This window comes from Castor canadensis, chromosome 9 (genome assembly GCF_047511655.1).
Source record: "Castor canadensis chromosome 9, mCasCan1.hap1v2, whole genome shotgun sequence".
Lineage (NCBI taxonomy): Eukaryota > Metazoa > Chordata > Mammalia > Rodentia > Castoridae > Castor > Castor canadensis.
Window position 1 is genome coordinate 63,302,401 of NC_133394.1, and position 22,292 is coordinate 63,324,692.

Below are 22,292 nucleotides of genomic sequence, written 5' to 3' on the forward strand. Positions count from 1 at the left end.
GAACTTCCCTCCTTTTTTCATGAGTATTTACGATGTGACTTGCTGATGTTGATATTATGTCCAATTTGGTTATCAAGAGCCTTTAGAGCTGATTTTTGTCCTAATAAAACCCTGTTAGTTTGTACGTGTTCCTTTTCTTTCTGGTACAACATGTTCCAGACCCAACTGTATTTTATATGTATCTGAGCTGGAATCAGTCTTTTTTTCCAAAAGCCTAGTTAGTTTGGGGGAGAAATAATATTTAGGAATTAAAATCTGAAGACTAGCTGAGCTTGTGGCTATTGTGTATCATTTATTTTAGGCTTTTTTATCAGAAAGAATTTGGAAGCTTTGTTCCTACTAATCTCATTCAAATCAAAATGCTATGATTATCCCTTATCATTCTCCTTTTCATATCTGTATCTCTTGAATTAGAGTGAAAACTTAGTTCCAAATAGCACTGGTGTACTCATTTATTTTCTCTGATAACACATGAAAAATGTTTCATAATTACAGCTAAAATACCACAAAATTTATTTTAAAAGTTTACAATTTCTATTTGGATTCTTACCCTTATGTTTTACTAAATATATGCAGTCAGAATACCACACTCAAAATTATTTTATTCAATTAGTGTCAAGTGGATGTAATATATCAAATAGTTAGGTTACTTGTTCATTGTCTTCAATTTTCACATTTGCTCTCTCCCCCCTTCATCCTTGGTCATTTATTATTTTCACCAAGTAAAATATTGCATGTTTCAAAATCAAGCTTTATTTCATAAACTGTTCCTACTGCTCACCTCCCCCCCCGCCTCCAATGGTCTCATTCCCTGTAGGTAACCATTTTATTTTTTGTGTATCCTTCTTGTATTTAATTTTTGTATAACCTATCCAAGTACTAATACATCCCAAATTAAACTGCAAAATACTGTGGAAATCTAACACACTAAACTCTTCTTCATTCTATTTGCTGAGAATGAAACCTAATCTTTACTCTATTTGTAGGTGCATAGTACTGTCTTACGTGGCTATACTACACATTGTTTAACCAGTCTCTTATGGATAGATATTCAGGTTGTTCCCACTACTTGAACTACAAATAATTCTGTATTGAATGACTTAAAAACTGATTTGCATTCAAGTTATATGTATAAGATAAGTCTTTTGCTAATTCCTTCTTCTAAGTAGGACTCTGAAAGTATAACTGTTGCATCAAAGGTTAAATGCATGTATAGGTTTATTAGCTATTGCTGAATTTCTTACATAAGGGACTGCATCATTTTGCACATCTACTAGGCTGAATGAGTACCTGTTTTTCTATAGTCTTGATAGCAGAATATATTATCTTTTTTTTATTTTAGTTTTTGACAATCTGGTGGAACAGAAATGATACTTCAGTATAATTTAACTTTACATTTTTGTTATTATGAGAGAACTTGAGCATCTTTCTGTAAATGTACTGATTTTCCAAAGGTCTCTCTAGATGCTTTACTGAGAGAGAATAAAAGCCCAGTTATGCAAACTCCCTTGAGTTAAGTGCATTCTGTGGGTAAGTACTTGAAGGCAACCAGATTTTCTTTTAAATTCAAAAGATAGTATACATGCAGGAATGGGAAATTAATGAATTATTATTCATTCAGAACTTTTCATATGACAAAATTTTTACCTTTTGTGAATATAAGCTAGAGCAAGACTTTATTTTTAAATCAAGAAACTCACAACTATTGGAAAATACTTAGTTACAGTAAGGTGAGAAAGTTATATTAGGGTTATGCCCAGGTGCTTTGAGAACATACAGGAGAAACAAGCAATCAAACACTGGAAGACTGGGGAAAGTCTATGAAAATGTGACATAGAAGTTCAGATTTTCACAAAAGCATCCTGACTTGAGGTGATAGCACTTAAAGACAAAGAATGAGATAGTAAACTGAGCTCAGGAAGTAAAAAGAACATACAAGAAGTTACTGAAAGATAAGTCCAGAAAAGTTTGAAGGAGATTTGTTTACTTTTTTCCATCTGAAGGATTTTTCTGTTTATGCTGAAGGCTTATGGGAAACTTCCAAAAGATTAAACAAGGAATAACGATATTTATTGCTTAGATCACTTGAACAATTTGTCCTTGCAAGTCAAATTATCAGAAAGGGAAATATGGGCTTTTGGTATCCTAGATTCTGTCCATCAAACAGCTATTGGTTATTTGGAAACTGCTGGCAACAACCTCAACACTACTGCCTATTTTGAAACATGTGTTTGGCCTAGATTTACCATTCACTCTGATTTGTGGGCTGTGCATGATAACATTTAGCTTGTCTGTAGTTTCCAGCAAGCTTAGGCTAGCTATAATGATCCCAAATTCCATTTCGTGTCACCTCTTGTCCTATAGATCCAAACATTAGTCTTGTCAGGACAGATGTAAAGCAAAGTGTAAGACTGTATTGTGATATGTTGGACTCATATTTAGCTGAATCTATGTGGCATGATTGACTTGGAAAAACTACTTTCATTTTCCCTTTATTGTGTGTATCAGAAGAATTTCCTGTTAACTAATATGATGTTTTACCTTTTGGTCTTGGTACATTTAAGTACAAATATTCAGGGGCAAATTCTTAATTGAACTTATATGAGAGATAGTTTGTCTATTTAATTCCATTTCTTATTTATCTATATTCTTAAATTTCTTAGTACTCTACAGTTCAATGACTCCTGTTTTTCTTAGGTGTGGAGGTCAAAAATACTAATCCTGCTTTTTTGTAATTTTCTTAGTCTTGCATTGGCAAGTAATTATATAAAACCATGGTAGCAGGGAAGAACATTCATGATAAAAAAATGTAGTTGATACAGAGGATAGCAAATGACTGAGATAAAAAGTTTTGGCTTTGCAAGTTGAAGCATCTTATCAATTTATTAGCAATGTAAATATGACTTATTGTTTTAAGAAAAAAGAACATAGTTATTTATAGCTTTTTAAAAGTACACAAAACAGTTTTCTTTAGATATAACTGCTTATTACAGCCTTTCTCTAAAGCACTTGTTATTATGTTTTTTCATCCAACATAGAGATGAGCTGCCTTTTCCTAGATAATGGCCCAAAATTTCAAACACTTTACACATTTTCCCAGTGCCAGGTAACTTAGTCACATTAAGTGCTAACGTGCATCACATTAAGGGCAATTTCACCAGAAGTATAGAAGTGGTGTAGTACAGTGGTAGAAGCACTAAACTAAGAGTAAAGAAAGTTAAGGTTCTCATCAGAATAATACAGATGTGACCTTGAGCAAGCTTGCTCATCTCACTGAGACTCCAGATCCTCACTTAAAATTAGGAGATGGAATAGATAACCTTTCTGGTCTCTTCCTGCTTTAGCAGCAAATTGTCCCATTCAAGCAAATTCACTATCACCTGTGAAAACCCATTAAAGATTTAGGGCCACTTAAAAAAATTCTGAATCTCAAATTTCATTTACTTGTGAGGAAAGATTGCTAAAATGCAGTTTTATTAAAATCACCAGCCTTGTTATTATTCACACTTGGATATGCCACAAATCAAGTCATGCCCTGAAACTTAATTCTTCATGCAGCCAGTCATTTAAAAGACTTTTAGTGGTCTCTTACAGCATTCAAAACACTGATCTAGAGGCAACTGGAAACACAAAGATGAGGCACATACAAATCTTTCTTATATGAAGAAAAGATGCACACACAAATGATCACACTGTGAGGCAAGCATTAGGCAAAATATGAGACTTAAAAATAGAGAACATTTTGAACTAGGAAAATGTTAATTCTATCCCTGATACACTGATAACCTAAAAAAATTCCATCTTGTATCCTTCACTATTAGATAATTCTTTATCGTTGTTTTTAATGTAGCATTTATAGTGTGTGTGTGTGTGTGTGTGTGTGTGTGCTTATTAGGTTTCTGGTTATAAGAGTGATAGGTGTCATCATGTTGAGAGAGCTAAGCCAAGCTCAAAAGCCAAATATTGCATGTTTTTGATTATTTTCAGAATCTAGACCTAAAATGATGATGATGAGAATAACAATAATGGGACATGAATGTAGAAGGGGGACTTGTCTAAGTTTGGGAGATCAGCAGTAGGGGGAGGGGGAAAGGAAAGGATACTGAACTATGAAGAGGATCCAAGTACATTACATATGCACATGTGCACATAATTATGTAGATGAATATATACATGTATATATGTAGAAATATAAGGATTAAAAGGAGAAAATAAAAATCATTTTCAATCATCTGATCTAAGATAGTCACTGCTAATATTCTGATGAATTCCATCTAGTTTATTTCCATGTCATATCTAATTTTTTTGTAAGTTACTTTTTTTACAGAACATAACATGACAATTTGTCATGTACTCAAAAATTAGTATACAACATAATTTTTAAATGGCTGACTGTACTGCATTATGAGGGGGGAACATAATTTGGTTTGTTTATACCCCCCATTTTTCATATTTAATGTTGATGTATTCATTTACAAAATATTTTTATAAGTATCTGCTATATGTCAGGAACTTTTATAGGGCTGAGGATATAGCACTATGGCGCAAACAACACACAGATGTACTGCCTTTTTGGAACTTGCATTCCAAGAGGACATAAAGCAAGACAGATCATAAAATGATAAAAATAATTAATCCCATCTAAAAATGATTTTTACTTAGAATTTATAAGATGCAAAAATTATTAGATCTTCTCTAAAGAGGCACAGTTTGTCCCAAATCTCTAGCATTTGTTGAAGACCATCCCCACAGGCTTTAGATCCAGGCTAGGCAGCAGCCATAATGCCAGTCTCTCCCAAGTCTTTTCTGAAAGGACGGTCCTTAGGAGCCTGGCTCAGTCACAGTTTGAAGCAAGGGCAACCATTTCATAGTAGGCCAAGACTGACATGGACTGACTCAAAATGATGAGCTGGGCCAAACAGAAACCACAAGAGGATAAACAGTCAGCATTGGAATTAATGTTGTATCCTGATACGGAGAACATCTGATGTAATCACACTGGGCCACATGTAAGATTAACTAATGAGGGTACAGAAACCAAATACAGCAGCAAGAGAGAAAAGGGACACTCAGACACATGAAAACCATCTATTGTGTTCATGTTAATGTACTGAGGCAAGACCACGATTCATAACTCTCATTGTTATTGACTTCAGAGATGCCTTAGACTAAGAACACCTTATAGGACCTGTGATTCCAAAATATTCAGCTTTCTGGAGTCCCACACATCATTGCCTGAGATAGCTTATGTGAGCCTTTTGTCCTTCAACCAGAGAAACTTAACAAAAACAAATCTCTAAATAGGAAGACAAATAGATGTGTGAAGATCACTACTCAATAGTAGATAATTCAGCTCCATTCAAGTTTAGTTATAATTTAGACTTGAAAACTATCTTACTAGGACCTAGATTTCCTTTCCTTTAAGAGTCATTGTCTTTTTTATTACTATTTTTTGGGTGGCACTGGGGTTTGAATTCAGAGCCTCACATTTGCTAGGCAAGCACTCTGCTACTTCACCCACATAATAGCCTTTTTGGCTTTTAGGTTATTTTTCGGATAGGGTATTGTGCTTTTTTTCCTGGGCTGGCATCAGACCACAGTCCTTCTACCTACCTCATATAGCTAGAATTTCAGCCAAGAATCACCATGCCTGGCTTGTTCTACAGATGGTGGAAGGGGTCTCAATAACTTTTTCCTGGCTGGCCTTGAACCACAGTCTTCCTGATCTCTGTCTTCAAAGTACCTGGGATTACAGATATGATACTGGCTTTTCATTGTTCTTTGATACCAGCTCTTTAGAAAAGTCAGATTTTCTTCCTTAACAAATGCAGGGTATATCACTTTAAAATTTTGTACAAGGTATCATGGTTAGGCACTGGGATGGTTTTGGAAATAAAAAACACTTTCTCTGTTACCAGGAGCATATAGAGCTTAATAGCACCTACAATGACAATACAGATAAGAAGGACTTTCAGTGAGTCTGCAGAAACTCCATGGAAACAAAACAAGGAGCCTCTAAAACACAGTAGAGTGACCCTTAAGCTAAGTTTTAAAGAATGAATTGGAGTTACGTTTAGTTTAAGCTGCAGTTTATGTTAAAGTGCTCTGATCACTTGGCAAAACATCAGTTTTCTTTGTTTTATTTTTGACTTACTCACCTTAAGTCCATGGAAATATGCAGAGTCCCCATACTCTCCCCTGGAAATTCTGACAAATGACATATGATTTCTTAAAATCAAGTGTCTCAGAAATTACTACTATTGTCTGAAGTTTTTTTTCTTATCATTTTTTTTAACTTTTCAACAGAGATTTCTATTGCCAGAATATTTTACAGGAATAGTAAATAAGAAAAAAAAGAAATATAACATTCCCATTAGGGAATAAAAAGTTGCACTAGAGAAAACATAGGGGAAACACTTGAGGATGTAAGTATAGAAAATGACTTTCTGAATATGACTCCCTCAATACCTCAGGGAATAAGAGGAAGAACTGAAAAATGGAATTGCATCAGATTAAAGGTTTCTGCACAGCAAAGAAAACCTACAGAAAGGGGAAACATGTTTTCCAGCTGTTCATCTTACAAGGTTTTTAGTATTCTGAATTTATGAAGTGCTCAAAAACTAAATACCAAAAATCCCAAACAATCCAATTAAAAATGGGTAAATGAACTGAACAGTTTTCAAAAGAAATACAAATGTCCAATAAAAATATAAAAAATGTTTGACATTCTTAGCCATAAATGAAAAAATAAAACATCATTGAGATTCCATATCACTTGGCTATCATAAAAAAAATGCTGGAGAAAATGCAGAGTAAAAGGATTCCTCATACACGGTTGATGAGAGTGCTGACACTATGCAAATCACTATGGATGTTTCTCAAAAAAACTAAGAGTAAACTATCATATAATCCTGCTACACCACTCCTAGGCATATACCAGAAGGAATGCAATGCAGCATACAGTAGAGACACTTGCACACCTATGTTTGTTGCAGCAGTATTCACAATAGCCTAGTTATACAATCAGTGTAGGTGTCCATGAACAGATGATTGAAGAAAACATGGCATATATACAGTATGGAGTATTATGCACAAAAGAAATTATTTCATTTTTAGGAAAATGGATAGAATTTAAGATCATGTTAAGCAAAATAAGTCAGATAAAGAAAGATTAAATATGGACACTTTCTCTCTTATATGCAGAATGGAGACACAAAAAAGCACATATGAGCATAAAAGGAGGACTATGTGGGGAGGAGCAGTGGGAGGTGGGAGGGGATAAAGACAGGATGTGGGGGGAGAATATGATCAAAGTATATTGTATGTGGAAGATCCAAGATGGTGGCTAGGGTAGGGAATCAGAAATCCTAAGCTCTGTGACACCAGAAACTTCCTTGAGACGTCAGACCTACACTTGGGTAATTCTGATTGCTTCTAGCCAAAATAATAACTGCCATCACATTAAGTGCAGATAAAAAATCAATAACTGACCCTTAAATCAGCCTTTAATTGCACCTAGCAGCCATGAAAATCCCATGCAGCACAGCCAGCAAGATGTGTTTAGCCCTGGGAAAAAAAATCACCCAGCTGTTTCTCTTTTTTTCTCCCAACAAGCAGAAGACAGAACATCAATCAGAATTAAACTCTGTGACATCCTGGACCCCTAGCCTATGGAAAGCCTCTCTACTCTGTGCCACACTGAAAACAACAGTGCCATTTCTCCCCACCAGCTGGCTCCAAAGCTGCTTGTGTGAAACTGCAGAAAAAACAGGTAAGCATCATGCACCATGTGTGACTCCCTCCCCACCCCCAGGAAAATAATCCAGTGCATCCCCTGGGCAGACTGAACCCCCTCCAACAAAACTGAAAAAACATAAGCAGCAAACTGTAATCTAACACTGACAGTGCAGGTGGGGTGGAACACTGAACCTGTCCCAGAGAATGGGGGTGGCACAAGAAGCTGAACTCTCAGTGAAATGTGGGAAAAGCAGCAAAGGCTGAGAGTGGGGCAGGGCAATAAGTCAATCTCCCAGAGGAGCTGCTAGCACCCAGCAGAGATTGGGAGAGGTATAAAGGCTGAGAGCAGGAGTGGAGTGACAAACCAACCTCCCAAAGGAGCTGCTAGCATCCAGCAGAGGCTGAGAAAGGCACAAAGGCTGAGAGTGGGAGTGGGGTGACAAGCCAACCTCCCAGAAGAACCAGTAGCACCCAGCAGAGGTCGGAAGAAGCACAAAGGCTGAGAACATGGGAAGGGGAGAACAAGTGACAGGCCAACCTCCCCCAAAGGTTGCAAAGCAGGGCAGGTGGTAGATCCTGGAGCTAATCTCTGGGATAAAGGCCAGCATTTGAAACTGAATTGCCCCACCTTGCTGGGGGAGCAGCTGACCAAACAGAGTTGCAGCTGAAGGGCAGTGCAGCTGCTGGCTGGTGAAACAACAGCTCTGACCACCCTGCAGGAACTGGCAGTCTTACATCACGTCACAATTCTAATTAATTTTGTGGACAGAAGGACCCAATACTACTCACTAGCCAATGCCTAGTGAGACTACATCAGAGCTTCTGTTTATATGCTAACACCAGAATACCAGGATTAGATACCTAAGGAATAACTCTAGAACTTTTACCCAAATACTGAAGTTTTTGTGGTTCCTAAACCTGGTGTTTTTTATTGTGTTTATTTTTTCCCCTGTATTATTAACTTCACTATCACTATTCTCTTATCCTTATTCTTACCCTCTTCACCTTCCCTGCTTCCCCTGTGCTACAATCCATTGTCCTCCCTCCAAACTACTCTTTCTGTCCCTTCTCATCCACTATTTCCCCCGTCTTCACCTCTGCCTCTTATCTTCCCCCAACCTGCCAACACACTATCCCTCCCTCCTACACAGTCATCACCTGCTGATTAGCTTACTGTACCAACTGTATACAACCCCAGCCCTCCGCAATCCCTGACACAAGCACTCTCAACTACAACAGAAATACACCCAAACACACACAAGGGCTACAAAACCCAGGAGTCCCCATACCTCTTCCCCCTCCCCTTTCCTGCCCCCCCTTTTGAGTGTCACCTTTACCAATTCTCCAACATCTATAACTAGCCTAATAACCATTACCCCCCAACTCCTACTGTTTACAGATTTTATCATCAAGGGGTTTTCTATATAATAGGTAAACAACTTGTTTGGCATTGACCTGTGAATTTATTATTTCTAAATTACACCTCCAGGTCAGTGACAGAAAAACCACATCAACCTAGCTAACAACCAAGTGAGTCACAAAACAAAAGCTAAATCAGGGAAAGAAAACAGGCAATCAAAACCACCAACTAGCCTATCAAGAACATAGTTGCACAGCAACAAGTGGATTGATGGGAAGAAGAAAAGGGATGGAAACTATTCTCTCAAAACAATAATTTAAGGGCTTGAGGTATGCTTAAAAATCTAAACATAGACCTGTCATATGATCCAGCAATCCCACTCCTGGAGATATACCCAAAGAAATGCAACACAGGTTACTCCAGAGGCACCTGCACACCCATGTTTATTGCAGTGCTATTCACAATAGCCAAGTTATGGAAATAACCAAGATGCCCCACTACTGATGAGTGGATCAAGAAAATGTGTTACTTGTACACAATGGAATTTTACTCCGTCATGAAGAAGAATGAAATCTTACCATTTGCAGGTAAATGGATGGAACTGGAGAACATCATTCTGAGCAAGGTCAGCCAGGCTCAGAAGACCAAAAATCATATGTTCTCCCTCATATGTGGACTTTAAATCTAGGGTAAATGCAGTAATGTGGTTGGACTTGGATCACATGACAAGGGGAGAACAATATGGGAGATATAGGAATAGGTAGAAAACCCAAAACATGAAAGCATTTGATGTCCCCACTTCAGAGGAACTAATACAGAAACCTTAAAATGACAGAGTTTATCATAAACAGGGGATCAGGAACCAATGCAAAGATCAGTTAGAGTTGAATCAATATGGGTCGTAACACAGGGGTACAAGAAAGCAATAGTAGGAATCTCTCTGTATAGCTATCCTTAACTCAGCTAGCAAAAATGCTTTGTCTTCCTTATTATGCTTGTGTATTTTCTTCAACAAAATTAGTGATAAGGGCAGAACAGGTTCTGCCTGAAACTGAGTGGGGGAGGGGAAAAGGGTGGGGGAGGGGGGCAGGGTGGAGAAATGACCCAAACAATGTATGCACATGTTGAAAAAAGAGGATTCTCCTTGAAAAAGAAAAAAGATAATTTAATACAGGATTCAGTGGGAAATGAAGAAAATGGATACCCAGTTTCTGCCCTTGACAAAACAAGGATAAAATGTCACTAAGGACCCCAAAGAAGAAATCTTGGAAGATATCACTGAGAAATTCATGGAGAAGATACTAGACATGGTTAATCTGAATGTACAAGATGCACTCAAGAAATTTCAAGACACCAAAAATAAAGGACATGAGAAGACACAGAACCAAATAAACGGACTCAGAGAGGACTTCAGCGAACACCAAACTGAAACAAAGGACACCATAAAAAGAGATTTATGAGTTACAGGTGACAACACAAAATATAAAAGAGGAGTTGAACAAAAATATGGAAAACCTCAGAAAAAAGAATCAAACAGAAATCCTGGAAATAAAATTCTCTTTAGTCAAACAAAAAACACAGTGGAAGGCCGCTCCAGCAGACTAGAACAAGTAGAAGACAGAATCTCAAAGCTCGAAGGTAAAATAGAAATTAAAGAAAAAAACAGAAGAAATCTTAGTCAAACAACCAAAGAGCAGTGAAAAGAATATGCAAGAACTCAGTGACTCTTTCAAGGGCTAAACCTGAGAATCATGGGCACTGAAGAAGGAGAAGAGGTGCAAGCCAAAGGGATACATAATATATTCAATGAAATAATAGCAGAAAATTCCCCAAATTTCGAGAAAGTTTGCCCATTCAGTTACAGAAAGCCTCCAGGACACCAAACAGACTTGCCCAAAATAGAATCTCCCCACAGCATATTATCATTAAAACAACAAGCACAGACAAAGAATATTGAAGGTTGTAAGAGAGAAAAAAAAAACATATAAAGGTAAACCCATCAAAAACACAGCAGATTTCTCAACAGAAACTTTAAAAGCAAGAAGGACATAGAGTGAGATATTTCAGGCACTGAATGAAAATAATTTCAGCTCTAAGATACTCTACCCAGCAAAACCATCATTCAGAATTGACAGAGCAATAAAAATCTTCCACGATAAACAGAAACTAAGACAATATATGACAACCTAGCCACCACTACAGATAACTGTACAAGGAATTCTGCACACAGAATATGAAAGCAAACAAAGCCATGAGAGGACAGGAAGTATCAAATCACAGGAGAAGAAAAGACAAGTAATAAAAATAGGGCTGAAATTAATGAAATAGAGACAAAAAAAAAACACCCATACAAAGAAATGAATGAAACAAAAAGCTGGTTCTCTGAAAAAATAAACAAGATTGACAAGTCCCTGGCAAATCTGACTAAAATGAGGAGGGAAAAGAGCAAAATTAGCAAAATCAGAAATGAAAATAGGACAATAACAACAAACAGCAAGGGAATCCAGGGACTCATCAGAGACTACTTTGAGAACCTATATTCCAATAATTGGAAAATCTTAAAGAAATGGACAAATTTCTAGATACTTATGACCATCCAATATTGAACCAAGCGGACATTAACCACCTAAACCAACCTATAACATGGAATGAAATTGAAGCAGCAATCAAGAGTCTCCCAAAAAAGAAAAGTCCAGGACCTGATGGATTGTCAGCTGAATTCTACCAGACCTTCAAAGAACTAATAACAACACTCCTTAAACTTTTCTACAAAATAGAAAGGGAAAGAACACTGCCTAACTCGTTTTATGAAGCCAATATGACTCTCATCCCAAAACCAGACAAAGACACCTCCAAAAAGGAGAACTACAGGCCAATCTCCTTAATGAACATTGATGGAAAAGTCCTCAATAAAATTATTGTGAACCAAATCCTACAACATATCAAAAAGATCACTCATCATGACCAAGTCAGCTTCATGCCAGGGATGCAGGGATGGTTCAATATATGCAAATCAATAAATGTAATGCATCACATTAATAGAAGCAAAGACAAAAACCACTTGATCATCTCAACAGATGCAGAAAAAGCCTTCAACACCACTTCATGATAAAAGCTTTAAGAAAACTAGGAATAGAAAGAATGTACCTTAACATTATAAAGGCTATATATGAAAACCTATAGCAAACATCATACTTAATGGGGAAAAACTGAAACAATTTTCTCTAATGTCAGGAATGAGACAAGGATGCCCACTCTCTTCCCTCCTATTTAACACAGTCCTAGAATTCCTACCCAGAGCCATAAGGAAGAAGAAGAAATAAAAGGAAAATAGGTAAAGAAATAATCAAAGTATCTCTATTTGCAGACGACTTGATCCTATACCTCAAAGACCCAAAAAGCTCCACCCAAAACTTGTAGACACCATAAACAGCTTCAGCAATGTAGCAGGATACAAAATCAACTTACAAAAATCAGTAGGCTTGCTATACACTAACAATGAGTAAATTGAGAAAGAATGAAGGAAAACAATTACATTTACAATACCCTCAAAAAAATTCAAATACCTAGGAATAAAATTAATAAATGATGTAAATAACCTCTACAAGGAGAACTATAAACTACTGAAGAAAGAAATCGAGGAAGACTGTGGAAGTTGAAAAGATCTCCCATACTCATGAATTGGCAGAATCAACATAGCAAAAATTGGTATACTACCAAAAGCAATCTACATGTTCAACACAATTCCCATCAAAATCCCAATGATGTTCACCACAGAGATTGAAAAATCTACTCTAAAAGTTCATTTGGAACACAATAGACCACAAATAGCTAAGGAATACTGAACAAAAAGAGCCATGCTGGAGGTATCACAATACCTGACTTGAAACTATACTACAGAGCCATAGCAATAAAAACAGTATGGTACTGGCACAAAAACAGATATGAAGACCAGTGGAACAGAAAAGAGGACATGAATATGAGTCCACACAGGTATGCCTACCTTATTTTTTACAAAGGCACCAAAAACATATGATGGAGGAAAGACATCCTTTTCAACAAATGTTGCTGAGAAAAGTGGTTATATGCCTGCAGAATACTGAAACTAGATACCTGCCTGTTACCCTGTACTAGTATCAACTCAAAGTGGATTAAGGACTTAAATATCAGACCCAAAACCTTGCAGTTAGTACTTGAAAGAGCAGGGAATACTCTGGAAGCAATAGATATAGGCAAGGACTTCCTCAGTAGAACTACAGCAGCCCAGCAACTAAGAGAAAAGATGGACAAATGGGACTACGTGGATTCTAAAAGCTTCTGTATAACAAAGGAAGTGGTCTCTACATTGAAGTGGGAAAATATTTGCTAGCTATACACCAGACAAAGGACTGACAATCAGAATATACAGGGAGCTCAAAAAACTAAGCTCCCCCAAAGTTAATGAACCAATAAAGAAGTGGGCAACTGAACTAAACAGAACTTTTTAAAGGAAGAAGTCCAAATGGCCAAAAAACACATGAAAAAATGCTTACCATCCCTGGCCATAAATGAGATGCAAATCAAAACCACGCTAAGATTCCCCTCACTCCTGTTAGAATAGCTACTATCAAGAACATCGCCAACAACAAATGTTGGTAAGGATGCAGGGAAAAAGGAACCCTCATACACTGCTGGTAGGAATGTAAGCTAGTACAAACCACTTTGGAAAACAATATGGAGGCTTCTCAAAAAACTATACCTTGATCTGCCATATGATCCAGCAATACCACTCCTAGGGATAAACCCGAAGGAATGTGACTCAGGTTATTACAAGGCCTCTGCACACCATGTTCATTGCAGCACTATTTACAATAGCCATGTTATGGAAACAGCCAAGATTCCCCACTACTGACAAATGGATTGAGAAAATGTGGTATTTATACACAATGGAATTTTACTCAGCTACAGAGAAGAATGAAATTTTGTCATTTGCAAGTAAATGGATGGAACTGAAGAACATCATCTTAAGTGAAGTTAGCCTGGCTCAGAAGGTCAAAAATCGCATGTTCTCCCTCACAGGAAGATTATAGACCTAAAACAAATGCATGGGTCACACACTAAGGGGAGAATGTGCACAGGAGGAACATGGAAAGGGAAAGAAACCTAAAACTTGAATGTGGTTGATGTGCTCACTGTAGAGGAGTGACTATAGTAATGTTAAACTGGCAGATTACTGTGGGAAGGGGACCAAAAAGTAGCACAGAGGTCTGGCAGAGATGAACTAATGTGGGTTGCAATACACAAGTGCATGGATGCAATGTTAGGAATCTCTCTGTATAGCTATTTTATCTCAAGCTAGCAAAAACGCTATGTCTTTCTTATTATCTCTTACATTTTCTCTTCAACAAAATTGGAGAACAAGAGGGCAGAACAGGTTCTGCCAGAAGCGGGGGTGGGGGCGGGGGTACTAAGAAGGTGGCACTGGCCCAAACGATGTATACACATGAAAGTAATTGTAAAAACAATAAAAGAAAGAAAAAAAAGTACATTGAATGCATGTATGGAAAGTTCATAAGGAAACCCATTATAAATTTTTGCAATAGAGTTAGAAATAGTGGGGAGAGTTCAGAGTAGGAGGGATAAGAAAGAGTAGTAGAGGGGATGAACATGATAAAAGTACATTAAATTCATATCTAAAATATCACAATGTTACCCTTCATTTTGTACAATATACACTAATAAAAAACCAAAGAAGCCAAAAAGGAATAAAAATTTGTTTTCTTTCATACGAATTTTATAGACAACCAAATATTATACATGCAAATTATAATTTTTAAAATTTTATGTGGATTAATTTCTACTTATGTAGGTTATTTTCTTTTGTGAATTTTGTTTTAATTGTTATTTATCTATATGTTACTCCCAGTTTTAGATATTCATTCTATTCACATGCTTATGTTTCTTCTTTAATAAGAGAAATAAACTTAGATTTTGCTTTCAGGGGTTTGGGTAGATGGGTATCATGGATGTGTTAAAAGAGTGCAATATCAAATTGAGAACATGGGAACAAAAAATCTAGTAAAATGTGGGCATAAAGGTGTTAGCTATTTGTACTGTGATATATGTGTAGAGGAATTATAATATTTCTGTTCTTTCAGGGGTTTGCTCCCCTTGAATGCCAAGTTGAGTGGTAAGAGAGTGAATCTTCTGGCAATCCACAGCCTTTTTTGAATTAATAAAGAAAGCAAGTGCTGACTTCATTATGAAGCATGCTGGGACGACACAGAGTGTTCCACAGATAGTGAATTTAATGAGTGAACACATAGGGCATGTTTACTGACCAGAAGCATTAGCAAAGACTCAGACATCTTCTGATTAGGAAAAAGAGCACCAAAGTAGGAAGGTGATATCCTTGTTCAGATAATCTGTGATAATATGGTTCCCACTAGAGGTACGATCCTAACCCAGAAACAATTTCATTCATCTCACTTAGAGTTACTACTTCTTCCTAAGACAGGTGAAATGGGAGATGTATTCAAATGTATGGTTTACTCTTACTTCCTACTTTTCTATAAGCATATATATCATAAATTATATAAATAATCATTTATCGAGGGTATGTACAGTCACTGCCAATGAGTCCTTTATGTCATCTGCATGAGTTTTAATCCTTAGAACTCATTTACATATTATTTATATAGGTACTTTAAAGTAAGTTGCCACTTTTCATCATTTGAAAATGTACATCTATGAGGTTTCTCTGTGGAACTGTGAATCGGTGAAGAACATTTGTGTCTGAGTGTATTACACGTTTGCATAGAAATTTGTGCTTGTTCATATGCAGTGACCCTGGTGTATTTCTGTGGCTCCCTCTCATGATATTTTTAGCATAACTCCCATTACCACCTTGAAGTAAACAAAAGCACTTCAGGGACTATCTCTCAGCTTGGTAAGTTTCAAAACCTGATTTAGCATATGCATACTGACATAGACAGTGCATATCTCTGGGGCAGAAATCAATGTAGTAAAGCCTATGAATCCAATGAATAAAAAGGATGTCACCTATTAGTTTACAATGGGGAATTATAAATTAGGGGGAACTGAATACTTTGAAGTCTGTAAATTAGAGGGTCCTTTCCTGGTAGTCAGGCTGTGTTGGAAGTATTCACCAATTAAAAGAAAAAGTTTGAAATTGTACAAATTACTGCCCCAGTAAGCACAAGTTTCTGTGATCACACATTTTTTCCTACAGTAGTATCTATATAGGAAAGCAAATTGCAAGTCAAAAGTTGACAGTTGAATTTATAATCAGAAAAAGAAGAATTAAATTCTTCAGTTCCAGGCTTAGATAGCCTTGATGGGTTCACCTTGCTACTGGGTCCAAACCTCAAAGTCTATGAATCAAAATCCACATCAGACATACTCATTTAGAGATGGCCGTTTTCTCTTCCCTAGATAGTGCTAACATTTGTCTTTGCAACTCTTTTTTTAAATTAAATTCACCTGATTGACACTTCTCTAGACAAGAAAAATACATTGATAACCGTGGAACATTTCAGAAAGTTATTCCACTCAAGGAGTTTGTCTTTGCTGTGATCTATTCCAGTTTAACTCTGAAGCATACTTCACTGAAGCCACCACTCATTTAACACTGAGTTATTCTAACACCTTGATATTATATTTTTGCATGGAAAAAAACTTCATTAATTAAAGCCATGGTTATATTTTTATTTTCAACTCAAAGGCATCTGAGTGTTTTTAAGTTCCATGTCTCCAGCATCCATCTAACTTTTTGCAGTAAACAGTGTCATTTAGCATTCACAGAAAATAGTACTTCTAATGGAGTCCTGTGTTATTACATGATCTTCCAATGGCTGCTTTTCAAATCCACCACAATTAAAATTCCTCTTTCTTGCAGCTAATACATATCTTGAGATCATCAAGATTTTCTAATTCTCATTCTGGCCTAATAAAAAGGACTGTCATTGCTAAATTAATAGCATGTTTTACTAGAGCTGGAGGTCTTAAAACCTTAACACAAACTTTATCCAAACATTTAATTTTAGTATGAGAACTCATGAAAAACAGGCCCTTTTTCCTCACTCCATTCTGCAAGGCAGATGCCACTGACTATTGACAGTTGATTTCCTTTTGGCTAGACTCCACTGAGTCTAAATGTAGACTTCCCAATCACATTTCCAGGTAAGTAGAATTGCTCCCCCAAGCTGGACCTGGTGTACCACATGAAGAGTTCTGGATTCCTTGTATGTTTTTATGGTTTCTGACAAAATTTGTAACTTAGTTTGAGTCTAAATATTCATCTGACAGTAATTGCATTCTGTAACTTTTCTGAAGTTTGTGAAGTTTATTCCATATGCATCTCTTCATCAAGGTAAATAAAATTGCCAATTATTATTGATAAAGTTCTGGGAATCATTTGTTTTGTTAAAGAGGCTGCTCAGTCTAGATTAGTATTAAGATTAATACAGGCTTTACTATGGGAATTTTAAAATTAAGATAATAATTTGATTTCTTAATAAAGGAAGACATTTCTTATCACAAAATGGATGAAATTTTTAATATAAATCCATTGTACATAAATGAATGAATTTTGAACTTTTTCCATATGATGAAAATCACTTGGTTTATAAAGTTATGAAATAACCATACTACCAGGACCTTTTTAAGTGCCAAAGAATCTATTGGCTTAAAGAATTAAATACAGTAGTTCATAGTACTATTTTTTTTATGATGACAGGAAATATAAAATATCAGAATTTTGTTGAATATAGATTAAAGAGTCTTAAAGTTATTAGTGAAAATGTTAGAATTTTAAGAATATTGTAACTGAGTCTGCAGTTCATAATCATGCATTAGTTTAACTATTTTTCCTGTGTATTTTTGGCAGAATTGGGAAGAAAAGAGAAGACAGCCATATGATGTAACTCAAAAGATACCATTTGTAAAAGACAGGTTATCTAGGAGAATCAGGTTAGTTCTGACATATAAATCAAAATTACTTACATTTTAGGGGTCTGAAATTCAATAAACTTCCAAAGGCTAAATGCTACAGTATTCCAAACTATCCCGATTTTTGAACACACTTGTAGATTTTCCCAGAGACAAGTTACCCTTACTTTTACCTCATTTTCTAGAAGCTAAAAAAGATAACTAGTTATTGGAGTAGCTGAGGAAAAGCACCTGCATTTTTATTTGCAGGACCTGAAAAATTAAGGTCAAGAAGAGTTTTAAATTTTATTCTGTTTATTTCTAATGCTATGCAATTTTTATCCTGTTAGAATTTTTTTCATATTGGAGGTAATTATAGTTTTTCATCTTGAATATTGCTAATGCCAGGGACAAACCCACATATATAGTAAATAAATTTTAGCTTTACTTTTTATGTTCCTGCACAAGGGAAAATCACTAACAGTTTTTCCTTATACAACTTACTTCAATTAGTTCTTCTTTCACTACACTACTTTAAAAATACTTGCTTTGTACAAAAATACATGCAGTTGGTTCACTGCATTGCTGATACACAAGAAATGAAGAAGGAAGAGCAGTCAATTAAACAGGGGTGCCTTGTGTTCTAGCATGGTAAGATTTACATGGTGCAGAACAATGTCATATTTGCTCATCTGATTTCTTTCCTTTATACTTATATAATATGAGAACATTTTTTATACCTTAAATAGAAAAAAGCAAAAAGACAGAGCAATAGAGATAATAGTTGCCTAACTGAAGAAAACTGGTACCTAAAGGAAGTAGGAGAGTTTGTTGGTGAAAATCTTATTTTCCAGAAAAGCAAGATATGATCACTTTTCAACATGGAGGAGGGTCCGCTGCAGTGCGCTACCAATTCTGCCACAAATTCCTAATGTCACTGTGGAATTACTGTGTTCCCATTTGTAGATGTGGTTCAATTCAGTTTTTATGACTGTTTTAGAGCTGGGACTTCATGGTGATTTGATGATAACTACCCAATCACTGGCCTCTTTGTCAGGATAATTTTTACCCACACTGTCATTTTTCATCATTATTTGAAGAATCACTCCAAGTACTTACTGGGTTGAGGACCACAGTGAAGAAAAGTTCACCTCCTTGAATACTCTTATCCAGCTCCTTAGGACCCCCTGGATAGTCTTTGTAGAAAATTGTGTGAGTGAAAAGCCCACAGGTCTGTCTTGGAAGAACCTAAAAGAAAAATGACTAAGTAAGGAAAAAGCTAATTTCAACCAATTACTTTATTGAAACCTAACTTTTTTCTTATGAAAGGTGATGTACAAACTGGCATCATTATTGAACTCTAAACTAGGCCCTGGAAAAATCCTTCACACCCTGGGAAAGAGAGGAGGATGTAAGTAAAGAATGGTCAGTGAGGGAACTTAAAGAGATATTTAAAACTAAAATAGACTTTGAGTTATTTTATTCACTTTTCTCTTTAAATCTTAAAAGTTAGTACTTTTGTTTTTCTGTGTTGAGGGCAACAAATGCTAGCTAATTTTTTAGGTGTCTTACCTATCCTCATATCATAAGCAGATACCTTAAAAGCAACTGAGGCCAATAGAAGAAGGGGACCAGGAACTAGAGAAAAGGTTAGATCAAAAAGAATTAACCTAGAAGGTAATACACATGCACAAGAAATTAATGTGAGTCAACTCCCTGTATAGCTATCCTTATCTCAACTAGCAAAATCCCTTGTTCCTTTCTATTATTGCTTATACTCTCTCTTCAACAAAATTAGAGATAAGGGCAAAATAGTTTCTGCCAGAAAGAGAGGGAGGGGGTGGAGTGGGTGGTAAGGGAGGGGGTAGGAGCAGGGGGGAGAAATAACCCAAACATTGTATGCACATATGAATAATAAAAAAATAAAAATTAAAAAAATAATAGTTTCTGCCGGGTATTGAGGGGGTGGGGGGAAGAGGGAGGGGGTGGAGTGGGTGGTAAGGGAAGGGATGGGGGCAGGGGGGAGAAATGACCCAAACATTGTATGCACATATGAATAATAAAAAAAAAATTAAAAAAGATACAATTCATAAAAGCAAAATAAAACATGTTTTTTATTTGAAAAAAAGTACTTTTATTATGAAGTCTAATATATTTTAGCATCATAAGAAATAAAGAGCAGTAAAAAGAATTTAAAATATTAGAATTATCTGCATTAAATTGTAATCCTAGTAGGCAAAAATGTAAAGAATATTACTTTCTGACAAATTCTACACATGCATTAGAAAATGAAGTCAATTATTAACCCATTGTGCTTCTTAGGAAATGACATTCTAAATTATAACAGATATTAAAACACAAATCACAGTATTTGCTAGAGTCTGCAAAGACCACTGCAGGCTATTGCAACTGCCCAAAATTCTAGGTGTGAATCTGCCAGTTTCAAAAGTAAGAGATTATCCACTTGACTTGCATAGTAACTTTTAGAACATGTCATAAACAGAATGATAAATGGTCACTTAGTAGAAGGTCTCTTTTCATCCTTTAAATCCTTCTGCTTCTATTATACACATTTGTTATCAGTACGTTTTTTTAAAATTTTACAGATAAAATAACAGTGTAATTATAAAAGGCTTTACTTTTAAGCTAAATATAATGATCCCATGATAAGCTGAGTTTGCAGTATACACTTGAAGTGGCAGAAAATTAATGAATACATTTTGGAAAGTGACAAATTTTACACAGGCGGGAGCTTTGCTTTTTTGCCCTAAGCAAATAGATCTTCATTTTTATTGTCTTAACTCTTAAAGCATATTTAGTTCAATAAGTACTTTCAAAATATTGCCTGTTCAGGAAGTCCCATGTTTTGCAGCCCATCACAAGTATACTAGTTCTTTTTTTTTTTTTTAGTTTGAATATCTATTGTAAATAAATTTTAGTCTAGTTCTTGGAACATTTTCTTAGGAAGCTAATTCTCAGCTTGATCAATGTATCCTATATTGCTGAATAAGTCAAGTCTCTGTATGTCCTTTTTATTTTTGTAAACTGGTAAAGCTTATACCCTTAGAAGCAAATTCATCTTGAAACAGTTGAAAGGACATTAGCTTAAATCACAGAGTATTAGCTCTGGTGATGTGTATGTTTGAAAGCATGCTACATTGTCATAATACTAGCACAAAGTCAACAACAAGAAAGGAAGTGAGAGAAAGATATTCTAACTGAAAATATAGTTCCTAACAAGTCTTGGAAATGTCATTTCCTGGAAAGCAAAGCTTTATATAATATTTCTTCATTTATTTACCAAATACTTATTCTAATCTTTATACTGGATCATGTGGAGGAATAAAAAGGTACATGTTTTTAAAAATTCTGTTAGTATATATTAATTATACAAAGGAGTTTCACTGTGATATTTACATATATGCATATAATGGACTTTGATCATATTCATCCCTTCCACTCTTGCAGGTTTTAATATATATAAGGCTAAGGAAAAGTATCCAAAAGCTAAACAAGAAAATGCTCACATGCGATTGCCAGGTTAGTATTATTTTAAAAGTATATGATTTTAGCTAAACTATTTTTTAGGTATTTTGCTATGGACTACCCTCTAGATCTGGTTGTCAGAGTATAACACTATCAAATTTGAACTCTGAGACTCTAATGAACCCATGAAAACCTTATGAAAGCCTCAGTCAACAGGAAGCCAATGTCCTATAACTAAGGCTTCAAAGAGACAAAACTGCCAACAATACTCAGTAAACACTGGGGGCGAGGGGGCTGCTGTCAGCAGGATTAATGGGAGGCTTCACCAATGTGCATTTCTATTAGTGGCAGGCCTGAGTTTAGTATTGAACTGATATATACCAAGGTGCTTTACTGTAAATTATATAAGATATAGGACTTGATACCAAAGAATATAGGGAATAGAAATAGGTAGAGTGTGGCCAGTAAGTTGCTCAAGGTGGAAAAAACAGCAAAGGCAGAAAAACAGCAACATGTTTTTGGCCTGTTTGGCTAGAGCAAGTGTGTAAGTGGCAGGGAAATGGAAGACAGAAAGGTAGACATAGAGAAGATTGTTTTCAGGTCCCTGAATATCAAATTAAAGGGCATGGAAACAACTGGAACTCATAAAGGTAAGAAAAGTAGGATGGAGGCAGAATTTTAGAAAGATTAAGTTGGCACTGCTTCTGAGATAGACTGCAGTGGGGGTGGGTCAAACTATAAGTAGACAAGCACCAAAGTTAAGAAATGGAAATCCCGGCAG

At 35.9% G+C, this 22,292-nt stretch overlaps 1 long non-coding RNA gene and 1 pseudogene across 1 annotated transcript in view; one reads left to right on the forward strand and one right to left on the reverse strand.

Moving 5' to 3' along the window:
- LOC141410919 (bifunctional heparan sulfate N-deacetylase/N-sulfotransferase 3-like) overlaps nt 1-22,292 on the reverse strand; it is a 162,605-nt pseudogene that overhangs the window by 56,112 nt on the left and 84,201 nt on the right.
- The window catches only part of LOC141410921 (uncharacterized), a 45,621-nt gene that overhangs the window by 19,190 nt on the left and 4,139 nt on the right, over nt 1-22,292 (forward strand). Inside the window, exons 2-4 of the long non-coding RNA XR_012435723.1 lie at nt 7,618-7,771; nt 17,985-18,067; nt 21,494-21,565. This is a non-coding gene — a long non-coding RNA (uncharacterized lncRNA). The remainder of the gene's footprint in view (nt 1-7,617; nt 7,772-17,984; nt 18,068-21,493; nt 21,566-22,292) is intronic.